Below are 12,233 nucleotides of genomic sequence, written 5' to 3' on the forward strand. Positions count from 1 at the left end.
GCCAAGTTTGTATGTTGCTCTCCACTACATGTTTAAAGTCTGTCTTGAGGACCAGCTCCTCCCACCAGCCCATGTGTAAACGTGCATAGCTGGGAGAGAAGCTGGCCCCTAAAGCAACCCCCCTTAACTGTTGGTAAAGGAGGTTGTTAAACATGAAGATGTTGTTTTTAAGACAAAAGTCAATCATGGAAACTAGCATCTCACTATGTGAATTTAATTGTGCTGGGCGTTGGGACAGGTAATATCAAATAGCCTTGATACTATTGTGATGTTCAATACTAGTGTAGAGTGCAGATACATCGAGTGCTATAAGTAAGAATTGATCATGTCATTTAAAACCTTGAATCTTTCTAATAAAGTCACTCGTATCTCGTACGTACAATGGAACTTTTTTAACATAGTCTTGTAAGAAGTAATCAACATATTTAGACGTGTTCTCTAAGGGTCCATCTCTTGCAGTTATTATGGGACGTCCAGCGGTTTGGAAATGTTTTTATGGATCTTCGGTATGAAGTAAATTGATGGTGTGGTAGGTTTATCTTTTTTCAGAAATTTGTACTCATCCTCAAAGATCAGTTCTTTTTTTCTCCAGGTTGCCAGTTAATTGTGGAAGTCCTGATATGTCGCTTTCAGATTGGCCATATTCGTACGACAGTAACAATCTTTATCATTCAGTTGACTGAATGCCTCTGCTTTGAACACAAGACTATGTTGCCCCTTTTATCCCTGTTACGGATGACTACTTCCTTGTTGATTTTCAATTTCAACATCAGGCTGTTGTATTTCTGATCCCTTTCTCGATATTGTCTTTCGGCCATCCAAGTGAATTTGTTGAGTTTGTTGATCTTAGTTGTCACAGCCTCGTGAAAAGCATTGATGGAATCATGTAGTGCTATCGGGTTGAACTTAGACCTAGGTTTAAAGGGAGTCAGCACAGTTCTTTTGGCAATATCAGTTATGGTCTCAGTACTGTTTTTTTAATAGGATCTTGACTTATTTTTTCATCCCAAAGATCCTGCAATTCATGTATTAAAGAGAGATCGGACATAGTGGTGTCTGACTGTAGTGTCTGATCCAAAGTCATAGTATTGTCTATTCTTGTTCCCTGGGCACCTCGTAGCATGTGACATTTTTTGAGTTTCAGCTTTCTGACTTCCTTGTAAATCTTCCGGAGTGAGTACCACTTTGGAAAGATTAATGACCGTGTTGTTAATTTGACCTATAATGTTTATCTTCTCTTCCAATATCCTTGACCCCTCTTTTTGTTTTTGTTTCCAGCGTTTTCTGTTTGCTTTACGTCTCTGCCCTCGCTTGAAATTGGCATATGTCCTACATTGTTTCTTGGAGGCCTTGGTCTGAGGGTTGATATCCTTTCCTCACATAAAACAATTGAGTTCCTCCTCTGGTGAGAGTTTGGTTTTCTGTGGCCCTGCCTGTAGCTCACGCATCTCGGATTCTGATTTACTGCCTGCGGCTGAGCTCAGGTCGGAGTGAGAGGTCTCATTAATTACTCCTGTTCTTTTTAATGTACTGTTTGCTGGGCCCACTATTGCTCTCGATCTTGAGATCCTTAGGGCATCATATTTCTTTGCAAACGTAAATATCTGCCCAAGTTCATAACCGTTTTTATCTCTGAAGAATGTGTGCGCTTAACGTTCTTTTATTTTGTCTTCTTCTATTTTGAGCCTTATTAGTATCTCATTGCGAAGTTTTGTGATTTCCTCAGTAGCTCCAAGTTTTTCACAGTTCTCATTTATTTAATCGATTTTAGTTAATAATCGGGCTCGATCGATATCTGCATATTTGTTGAGGATTAAAATCAATTTGCGTGATGAGTCTAGGTTGCATTCAGCCCATTCACACATGAGGTCTGGATTCATAAGTGGGGTCTTCAATCCTGAGGGTCCCTGGGGACCAACTAGCCCACCAGGTACCTCCCGTATGCGTCAGAGAGTGCGTTGCAGAGAGGTGTTCTGAGGCCATGCCCCTTTTTACAACACTCTGCAACGCAGCTCCATGGCGCTTACTGGAGGTACCTGGTGGACTAGTTGGCCACCAGGGACCCTCAGGATTGAAGAGGAATTAATTCCCCAACTTAAAACTCGCCACAGGGCGTGTTTGCACACATGTCACCTCAAGCCCCACCCTCTGCTTTCACCACTGTGCAAACGCGCCCCGTAGTGCGTTTTAAGTTGGGGGATTAACTCCCCTTGAGTCCTGAGGGTCCCTGGGGTGCAGCTAGCCCACCAGGTACCTCCATTATGCCCCACAGAGCTGTGTTGCAGAGAGGTGTACAAGGGGCATGGCTTCACAACACTTCTCTGCAACACAGCTCTCTGGCGCATACTGGAGGTTCCTGGTGGGCTAGTTCGCCCCCAATGACCCCCAGTATTCAAGGGAAATTAGTTCCCCATCTTTGCTGAGTTATGCAGGGAGGGGGCGGGGACTCCGGGGCGATGCCAGTTTTTTCTTTCCTTTTTATTTAAGAAGGAGGGCTGTGAGGCTCCCCTTCTTTTCCAATTTTACTGGCCCTGGGGACACCACCCCCTAGGGCCTCACCCCAATTTTATTTTTTGTATAAAACAAATTTGGAAGGGGCCACGTGGACCCCCCTCCCAAGGCCATATTTGGCCCCGGGGACCCCACCCCCCGGGGCATGGCCGTTTTCTTTTTTTAAATGTAAATGGAGGGGGGCTGCATGGCCCTCCTCCTGAGGCCATTTATGGCCCAGGGGACCCCATCCCTCTGGGCCAGCCTATCCTTTTTTTAAACTTTTATTTATTTTTAAATGGTGGAGGGGACCGCGTGGCCCCCCTCTAGGGCCACTTATGGCCCGGGGACCCCATCCTCCGGGGCCGGCCCTCTTCATTGGGGACTGTGGTGGGGTCCCCAATCCCCCCACAGTCCCACCGGCTGCACGCCTCCTGCGGGAGCCAGCATTGCTTTTCCACATGGGGAGCTGCTAAGATGCAGCTCCCCGTGTGGAAAAGCAATCTGCTTTGGTATTTGGAAGAGAGAGCAGGTTTCCCTGCTCTCTCTTCCAAATACCAAAGCAGAGTTTGCTATGGCAGGGCAGGAGCCGCGATGCTCCCACCCTGCCATAGTAAACTATAGTGTCTCGGGGTGGGCACCCCGGGACACTACAGGAGCCGGTCCCGGGGAGTTGGCGGCCCCCAGGGCCATGACAGGGCTCCAGGAGGGGGTCCGTGCAGCCACCCTCTCAACATTCCTAAAGCCCCGGGGAGGTGGTGGTCCCCAGGGCGTGTGGAGGGGCTCAAGCACCCCACACAAGAGATTTTTTTTTTAAACCCAGGGGTTGGCGGTCCCTGGGGCCACTGGTTTCTTGGCATCCAAGGACCCCCAGCAGCCAAAGTGTCTTCTTCCCCCAACCGGTAGTGCACCAGGAGGTGAGTTTGCAGAGTAGTGGTCAAAGGGGCTTTGCTTCCAGCAACTTGCCATGGCCCACTTTTACTTTATTTGATTGCATTATTAGGGAAGGTGGGCCGCGCATCCCCCCTTCCCGGGTCCAGGCCTTATTGAAAAGTGGAGGGGTTAGTGTGGCCCCACCCTTCCAGGGCCAATTTCAGCCCCAGGGTCCCGACCACCCGGGGCATGGCCCTTTTTATTGTTTTTTTATACAGAGGAGAGGAACCTTGTGGCTGATTTTGGCCCTAGGTACCCTATCCCTATCCTACTTGTTATAGGGAAGAGGGTCTGCCCAGCCCCCCTTCCTAAGCTGATTTAAGCCCCAGGGATGCTATCCCCAGGGGCCTGACCATTTATAGATGGGGGACGGGGCTGCACAGCCCCCTCCGTGGGGCTACCAATATCCCTGGGCCTATCCATTTGTTGTGGGTGCCCTCATGACACCCACTCTCCACAGAAAACCGTGGGGGGATCCTGAAGGTCCAAGCGGTCCCTGCCATCTCCCCGCCTCCTGCAGGAGCCGGCATTGTTTTCACACACAGGGAGCTGCTGAAAACACAATGTCCTGTGTCTGAAGTCCATTTTGCTCCACTTCCTGCAAGCAAGATCATTTTTAAGTGGAATAGCATACATTGAAGTGGCGTTGAGTGGAATAGCATAGAGTGGAGTGGCATAGAGTGGCGTAGAGTGGAATAGCATAAAGTTGAGTGGTGTAGTGTGGAGTGGCATAGAGTGGAATGGCATACAGCAGAATGGGGTACAGTGAAGTGACGTGAAGTGGTGTACAGTGGAGTGGCATAGAGTGGAGTGTCGAATAATGTAGAGTGGAGTGGTGTAGAGAGGAATAGCACAGAGTGGAGTAGGGTAGAGTGGTATAAACTCAAGTACTGTGCAGTGAAATAGCATACAGTGGATTGGCATAGAGTGTAGAGGCGTAGAGTATAGTGGCATACAGTAGAGTGGCATAAAGTGGAGTGGCTTAGAGTGGAGTGGCTTAGAGTGGAGTGGCATAGAGTGGAGTGGCATAGAGTGGAGTGGTGCGTAGCAGAGTGCCATAGAGTAGAATATCATAGAGCGGAGTTGCATAGAGCGGAGTGGCTTGTAATAGAGCAAAGTGGCGTGGCGTGTCGTAGAGTGGCATGGCATGCCATAAAGTGGCATGGACTTTCATAGAGTACAGTGGATGGTCATCAATTGAAGAAGTGTGTCGTACAGTGAAGTGACATGTGCTAGAGCGAAGTGGTGTTTTGTACATTGGAGTAGAGTGGTATGTTATGTAGTAGTTTGTAGTATAAACAAATGTAGCAGGATAATGCCTGAACGTATGTTGATGAACATTGGCAGAAATATAGATTTTGGTAGTAGATCTAAATAGGTTCAGTTGTGCTGCGGTGTATCATGGTAATTTCTTGGCATACTGCGGTATATCGCAATGACAATAGAGCATCTTATTGGGAATAGTAAGCCATTAAAAAATTAAATGGTAGCCAGATTAGTTAGAGCACATTTGGTTTGCATTCTGGGTTTTAATTGGAAATGTAGTGTAGTACTGTGTTATGAGTGCAAAGGAAGGAATCTGCAATATATGTAAGTATTTAAAGGTAGGGAAAAGTAGTTTATATATTTGAAACAGTATACGGAGTACCGTGCTACTACCCAGAAAGGACCACAGTAGTTACAGAAATATATATTTTTTAAATGTTTAAAAAAAATGAAATACTCTGTAGTACACTATATTTTCTCTTAAAGCCTAGAACACAGACTAATTCAGGTCTAAATAATATGGCTACCTTTTTATTTTAGTAAGGGAGTACTATTGCTTAGACCACACTTAGAGGCCAATAACAATCTCATCCGCAAAGCATTCCGACTGATTTGGTTCCGAAATGCTTTCCGAACTACTCAGATCCGGGGAGTCCAAATGAGCAATTTTGATGCATCCGGATGCTCCCGGGTACGATTCGGTTGGACTCTCATTGACTTCAATGGGAGCCTGTGTTCCGAACGAGGGATCCATTGACAAAAGGGGTAGTTGGGGAAAACTTTGCACTCTGTGGCGGGCACCCCGTGGTGCCTGCCACACTGTGCATGCATGGTTAGGAGGGACCTGTGTGTACCGCCACAGGAACAATTTGGAGGGCTCCAGGTGAAGGGGGCCTGCTACGGGCCTGCTACGGGCCCTCAAAGTCAGATTCCAACAGCCGATTCATTTCGGAACAACCGATTCGGAAAGGCTGTCCGAATCTGACATCCTAATCACTCAGCTGGAAACTCGCTCCATAGACTGCTGTGATTTTGCTCCGAATGACTCGGTTACTCCCAATGCCTTTCGGAACCGAGTCAGACAGTTCGAACGCTTCCCAGCCAACGTAATATCTTGTTGGGAAATGTGTCCGAGTCGGTCTGAAAGGTGTGTTCCGAATCGGATTCTGATTAATCAAATGCTGTTCGGAGCCTTTCCGGACGACATCCTAATTAACCCCTTAGTCTGTATTCTGGGTTTTAAGGGTTAACATTTTTAGTGCAGTGTTTTTTAAATGTATTGGCATATTTGATTTTTAAAACTATATTTTTTAAGTACTGTACTACTTTCTAAGTAGTAACGTGGTAATCTGTAAACATTGTTTTAAAGTATAAAACTAATAGAACAGCTTTTCCCTACCTTTACAAATTTACCTACAGTGCCTCAATATATCCCATGTACTTATAAAATAGCAGTACACAATATTTCCACTTAAACCCCACAACTCTGACTAAGTATGGGCCTTCTTATTTTGAAAAGGCTTGCCTTAACCCCTTCGGTGCTCATGACAAGCTCAGCTCGTCATGGCATATACCTCTCAGGTGCTCATGACGAGCTGAGCTCATCATGACCACACCCGTTTTTATTGCTGTCCAGCACAGGAGAAGAATATCATCAGCAGCGATGTGGTTATCCAATCATATAATATTTTGTCATCAGCATGTACTGCAGTTTACTGTGTTATACAGCGGCTCAATATTTCACTAAGTATGTGGCTCCCTTATAACTTATTAACTTCTGAACCAATTTGATCTAGCAACAAAAAGGGCCCTTTCTTCTCTACAACCTATGGGCCTGATTACGATGCCGGTCCGACTGACCATCTGACCACTATCTTCATGGGCCCTTTCCGACCGCTGAGACTGGGAAGGTTCCCCTGCCATATTATGATGCAACCACTTCTACCGCAGCAGACGCTGCCACGGTGGAGCACATATCCCTGAATAGGTTGCTGCAAATGCATACCAAACTTGCAGAAAACATTTGAATTGTACATACATGCATGACATATGTGGGCATATGAATTGTGCACCCTGTACCCCATTTCTAGAGTGTGCCAGAATATGCACAGTCCAGTCAATGGGGATACATATTGCCAAATAACTTACCTGAAATCCGGCACCCACGGGATTATTGTCATCAAGGTTCAGTTCCAAGTAATAGGGGGACCAGGAGGAAAGGATCCATGGCGGAGACTGCTGGAGAGAAGCAGATTGGGGCAGCCAGTCAAACCGCCATGGTCAGGTTGTCGGAAACCCACATCGTAATCCGGACAGAGGTTGGAGATCCTTGTACAGCTCTACGGATGCAGTTTGTCTTTGACAACCATTTTGCGGTTGGAGAATAGCTGTCAGAGTCGGCCTTTTTTCAGCAGTCTGTTTGAGTGCAAGATGCCAGCATCGTAATCTGGCGGGTGGACCGACTGCTTCCGACAGGTCTGTCAAAGGAAGTCCAGCCAGCAGCGTACTCTGGTCCAGTGACATTAATTCACTGTTGCTGACAACTAGTTAGAGCCGGGCGAATCTCTAAGAGCCTGTGAACTAGATCCAACTTGAAAATGTTTGGAGTGCAAATCATTCAATAAGCATGAGGTAGAAATTTGATAGAGGGGCATCCAAATTACAAAAAAAGTGCATTTCTTCACCATGCTGAAGCGTTTGACGTTAATACAAAAACAGAAAGGAAGGTGCACTCCAATGAAGTCAATCGAGCGAAAGATGATTTAAAAAGTGTCTTCTTTATTTGGAAATCATAATTTTCAATCAGCAAAGGCACAGCCAACGCGTTTCGTTCCCCTTGTGCCGCGGGAACTTCGTCAGGGCGCAAATATGTATTGCAAAATCGATCATCGAGATTACAGGAAAATAATCTAACCTGGTAATAGACGTCCAAATAAAATAGTGCTTTAAAAACATCCTGAGGGTACCACGTTAGAGTTCCTCAAGAGATCCACCGTCAGGGGGTCGTTGTGTAATCCGATTTATTGCAGATAAGCGCCAAGATTGCTCGCTAATCTGTAGGGATGGAAAGTGATTGAGATGGTCGAGATATGACCAAAAACGATATAAAATTGCACCTAGTAAGAAAAGTAGGGAGTTATATTTCCTCCATAGAGTGAGTACCTCGCTACGAGTAGGGCGAGGTTCCAAATTAGATAAATTTGAAGCGTTCTCTGAATGGCACTTCCAATATGTGCAGCAGCCAATTACAGAAACAAATGCGGCACCTGTAGTCGGGCACCGGGATCGCAAAGCACCGTAAGTTTGAGACTAGTTTCACCTTACTACATCACATTCTATCACTGCATTGAGAGGTATATATTAAAAGTGATATTTTAAAAACATAAACTTAGAAACATTCATTACCCCTTCCTCAAACACAATAGAATTTAGTACAGTACACTTGTGGAACTCACTCATTTGAAGGTACTCTTGCATGTGATAATGAAGAGTAGTGAAGTGAAGTGAAATAAACTGCTTGCCTAGATTCACACAAATATTTCAAGTGGGAAAGACAAGATTAATCCCAGACTTTCCAGTGTACTATTCTGCAGTTCAGCCACTAGATAGCTATCTCTTTCTGTCACCCATTTTTCATCAAGGGTCACTTCTTTGCCATTAATTCTTGGTGCATGAGGTTAGACCATTGGGACAGACAGACACAAACCACTTGGGCTCCAGGTTCCAAGAGAATCTCCAGATGAGGCAGGGCAGGGCTTCTGACTCAAGCCTGGTTCAAGCTTTCAGTAGCTCACCCATCTCTAAGACTAGGACAGAGTGACTTTAGAAGATGTGTGAGATGCACAGGCAGGGCAGAGGGAATGGATCTGACAGGGCCCCAGCCTATCTTTCAACCCAAATCAGTGTGTTACCTGCAAGCCTTTAAGTGGGTCAGGCTCTGCCAGCAGGTCAGAGATGTGGCAGTATTGAAAAATTGTCTTTGAAATGGGTCCCTATTGTCTCCAGAGAACATGCCCTTTACTGACAAAAACAGTTCTTGAATTCCCAATTACATTGAAAAGCCTTGAGTTATCCTATGCCATTGATGCCATCCCTGTAAACAGTTCAATGTAATGTCATGTACATCCAATAAGAGAACTTGTTTTATTTATGTGTTGTGTTTCTACAGTTTTTTTCACGCAATTTTATGTGCTTCTACAGTTTTTAGGTCTCGCTGATCCAGCGCGCATGCGCTGTCAGCGAGACATTTCGTAACTGGCTTTTTGAAGGGCTTTCTCTGGCCACCAGCGAGTGGTTAAGCGTGCGGCCGTACGCTTAAGAGCACAGGCACCATCTCGCAATTACTTCCACTTTCGCGGCGCCGATGACCGAGCGGCCAATGCTTGCTTTCTCTTGCATCCTCTGCAGCGTCGAATTGTAGAGGCTGTGCTAATGTGCTCTAGATGTCATACAACGTAAAGGATCACGTGCACACCAGTTATTAAAGTCGATATTATACCCTGGATAAACTTGGATGTCCGGGTTAATCAGCGTCAGCTGGAAGGTTTTTACATCGCATTGTTTGTCCTATAATGAAAACCTAAAGGATCTGGGTTTAAAATGACAGAATTGTCTACACGCATTTTCAGGCGAATTTAAAATCTAGTTTCCTGCTGCCTCTTCTTCAGAGAAGCAAACCGTGGCTCTCTTTTTGATTCCACAAAATTTGTGTTTTGGAAGATCACTGCACACACCACTCCATTATATAAACCTATAGCATTAACACAATTGTATTCAAGAACTAGGCGTCTTATGTCCGATTTTTCAATTTCTACATTTAGCTCGTGCTTTGATATTTTTCTCTTTCATCCTGCTAATTTATATTGTTTAATGAGAACACTTCGATAGCAAGATTGTTTTTTAAAGGATTATGACAGAGCGATGGATGTCTTTGACAGCAGGCGATGCCAGCGGTGTTGTGCTCATGTTCTGATAGATGGTGACATGTTAGAAAATTAACATCAGAATATTGGAATTCTAAGAGCTGAAGAGAATGGAGTTGCTCGGGGCCAATAGTAACTGGTATAGACCTTCTGCTCAGACATTCCAAAGTTGCCTTTCTTTTTCTCCCTTTTTAATATATAACATTTTACCTTCAGTGGATGGAGTAGCCCTTCAGCCACGGGCTATAGTGGTTTTTAAAGACCCTCTGGCCACCCACCCCCATCCCCCATCACTATGGTTCAGGACCTTTAACAACCAGTGTAGTCTTAGGCAATGGGCTATCAAACTTTATTTCACATTGTGGAGTTGCTTTTTTAATCCATAACCTGATTATTTAATCTCACAATTCTTTACTACCAGAACATGGTATTTCATTTTTAAAACAAATCTCTTAATCAGCCTTTGAAAAAATAAAAATAAACATGGCATCGTATTACAACGTTAGTAAGGAATTTACAGTTGCATTTATAAGACTGTTACATTTCCCTGGCAGTGGATTTTTGGAGATATTCTACTGCTTGTTTATTTGAGGCCAGTTGAATTGCCTAATTATTATAATAAAAAGTCTGAAACATAATGCAACATATTTAACAGGGACTTAGATACCTAATTCTTTAACGCTAAGCATAGATGTTCTGTAAGGCAACTTTGTAGAAAGGGGGTAGTTCCGTACAATATCTCAAGGAGCAGAGGATCAGATGTACCAGTAGTGGCATGGTGGATATAAGTACTGGATAGTGGAAAGAACACTTACCACACCATGCATCAGCAAAACTTTAGAGTAGATGTAACCCACTTCTTAGGAGGGTTACAGTGGGGTAGAATCATCCATCTCTGTTTTTGAGTTGAGGAAAGCATGTTGTCCCACTAGTTGGTTAGGGTGCTTATGTAGACCTCTCACTTCTTCACATCTCAGTGTCTTGCTCTCAGCCTCCGCCCTTTTATGCAAGGAATGAAACCAGGAAATTGATGAGGGAAGACTTCTTGCCTGCCATCTCACAGTGGAAGTTCATTAAGGGCCACTTTGGTGAGGCGTGTGGCCACTTATTTCCTAGGCAGCGCATGCGTTGCTCTGCAAGGCATGCTGTAATCTACACTGTTCTCTACCTGTCTCTCTCTCTCTCTCTCTCTCCTCTCTCTCTCTCTCTCTCTCTCTCTCTCTCTCTCTCTCTCTCTCTCTCTCTCTACCTCTCTCTACCTCTCTGTCTCTCTCTCTCTCTACCTCTCTCTATCTACCTCTCTCTCTCTCTCTCTCTCTCTCTCTCTATATATATATATATATATATATATATATATATATATATATATATACCCCTCTTTCTCTCTCAACCTCTCTCTCTACCTCTCTCTCTATCTCTCCCTCTGTCTCTCTCTCTACCTCCCTCTCACTCTACCTCTCTACCTCTTTCTCTACCTGTCTACCTCTCACTCGCTACCTCTCACTCTCTACCTCTCTCTCTCTCTCTCTCTCTCTCTCTATCCTCTCTCTCTACCACTCTACCTCTCTCTCTCTCTACCTCTCTCTCTCTCTGCCTCTCTCTCCCTACCTCTCTACTGCTCTCTCTCTGCCTCTCTCTCCCTACCTCTCTACCTCTCTCTCTACCTCTCTCTCTCTCTCTCTCTCACCTCTCTCTCTACCCCTCTCTCTACCTCTCTCTCTCTCTACCCCTCTGACTCTACCCCTCTCTCTACCCCTCTCTCTCTACCCACCTCTCTATCTACCTACCTACCTCTCTCTCTCTCTACCTCTCTCTCTCTCTACCTCTCTATCTCTACCTCTCTCTCTACCCCTCTCTCTACCCCTCTCTCTCTACCCCGCTCTCTCTCTACCCCTCTCTCGCTACCCCCTCTGTCTCTCTTCCCCTCTATCTCTACCCCTCTCTATCTCTACCACTCTCTTCCCACCCCCTCTCTCTACCCCTCTCTCTCTACCGATCTCTCTCTACCCTCTCTCTCTACTCCTCTCTCTCTACCCTCTCTCTCTCTATCCCTCTCTCTCTCTACCCCTCTCTCTCTCTGACCCTCTCTCTCCCTACCCCCTCTCTCTACCCCTCTCTCTACCTCTCTCTCTACCCCTCTCTCTTCTCTCCCTCCCCTCTCTCTCTCTACCCCTCTCTCTCTATCCCTCTTTCCCTCTACCCCTCTCTCTCTACCCCTTTCACTATTGCTAACTCCCTCTCTACCTCTCTCTCTCTACCTCTCTCTCTCTCTCTCTCTCTCTCTCTCTCTCTCTCTCTCTCTCTCTCTACTCTCTCTCTCTCTCTCCTACCTCCTCTACCTATTCTCTCTCTCTACCTTTCTCTCTCGCTACCTCTACCTCTCTCTATACCTCTCTCTCTACCTCTCTCTCTCTCTCTCTCTCTCTCTCTCTTTCTCTACCCTCTCTCTCTACTCCTCTCTCTCTACCCCCCTCTCTCTCTATCCCTCTCTCTCTCTACCCCTCTCTCTATCTGACCCTCTCTCTCTCATCCCCTCTCTCTACCCTCTCTCTACCTCTCTCTCTACCCCTCTCTCTACTTCTCTCTACCCCTCTCTCTCTCTATACCTCTTTCTCTCTACCC

Source organism: Lissotriton helveticus, chromosome 11 (assembly GCF_964261635.1).
Source record: "Lissotriton helveticus chromosome 11, aLisHel1.1, whole genome shotgun sequence".
Taxonomy (NCBI): Eukaryota; Metazoa; Chordata; class Amphibia; order Caudata; family Salamandridae; genus Lissotriton; species Lissotriton helveticus.